This window comes from Elephantulus edwardii, unplaced genomic scaffold (genome assembly GCF_000299155.1).
Source record: "Elephantulus edwardii isolate Elephantulus edwardi_28Jun2011 unplaced genomic scaffold, EleEdw1.0 scaffold00031, whole genome shotgun sequence".
NCBI lineage: Eukaryota > Metazoa > Chordata > Mammalia > Macroscelidea > Macroscelididae > Elephantulus > Elephantulus edwardii.
This window is the reverse complement of record NW_006399781.1, coordinates 19,990,737-19,992,165: the sequence shown is the minus strand read 5'-3', so window position 1 is coordinate 19,992,165 and position 1,429 is coordinate 19,990,737.

Here is a 1,429-nt window from a genome sequence, read left to right as displayed (position 1 = left end):
GGCGTACACCCTTCCCAATTTTGAACCATGCAGTGTTGCCCTGCTCTGTTCTGACTACTGCCTCTTGGTCCAAGTATAGGTTTCGCATTAGCACAAGAAGTGGTTTTAGGGTTTTTAAAAACGGATTTGTTTACAAGTAGATAACTAGATATTTCTTCTGCATCACCTCTAGGTAGACTTAATCCCATCAATGTTTTGATTAGCCATCTTTAGATTAACCACTTTACCACTCATTGATTCCAAAGGACATTTCTATATATTTTCATAGGAAAAAACGAAATCTGCATATGTTAAACAAAAACTGTGCAAAGATCCATTAACGTAAGTAGAAAAGTATCTGGAGAGTTGAGTTGAAACTTCAAGCCTAATAGCTTTTTAAATCAGTATATTAAAAATATAAGGAAATGTTCCATATATAATTCTCTCTACTTCTCAAACCCAATAAAAATGTTGGAAAGTGATCTTTTGTTGTTGTTAACCCTATGGACAACAGATCTGAGCCCTGTCCTATCCTGTGTCAGCCTCATAATTTCTGACACACTAACACTGGGTCAATCCACCTCATTAGAGGTCTTCCTCTCTTTTGCTGACCTCCACGTTTCCAAGTGTGATTTCCCTTTCCAAGAAATAGCCTCTGCTCACAATATGCTCAAAGTATAAGAGACCATCCTTACTTTAAGGAACACTCTGGATACAGTTTATCCAAGTCATATTCATTTGTTCTTTTAGTAGTCCATGGGATATTCAGTACTCTTCTCCAACACTACAGCTCAAAGGCAAAGATTTTTCTTCTGCCATCCTTAGTCCTTTTCCAGCTTTCAGACACATCACAGCCTGAATGAGGTGCATCTCAGTCTTCAAACAGATGTGATTGTTCCTGATTACTTTGAAGAGGTCCCTGACTACAGAGCCCCCTCCAGCGCAATACATCTTTTTTTTTTTTACTCTTTTTTTTTTTAGATAAAACCATTTTATTCAGAGCTTTCAGGGGAAGAGTCAAAGAGGCAGGGAAAATGAGGTTCAATAATTGAGCTTTGGCCACGATCTCCTGTGCTTCAGAAACTCTAAAAGATTTTATGAGTTCTTGATTACTAGTGACAAGGTGTTGATTGTGGGTCTAAGTAAGATGAAATAGTTGACTATTTCAATCTTTTCTTCATCTATCATGATGTTGTCTATTGACCCAGTGGTATTTAGTACCTAGGTTTGTTGTTGTGTACTGTGGAGTTGGAACCAGCCCATAGTTGAAGCTTCAGCATGGTAATCAAGCACTCACATGTCAGTAATTGTTTTCCTAATATACTCTTAGAAATAAGACTTCCTTAAGATTCGGAGAGGGGGGGAGACTTCCTTAAGATGACTAATCTTAAAAAATATCTAATGAAAATCCAAAATCTCTGTAAATGTTGATTAAAATTAAAAAATAATT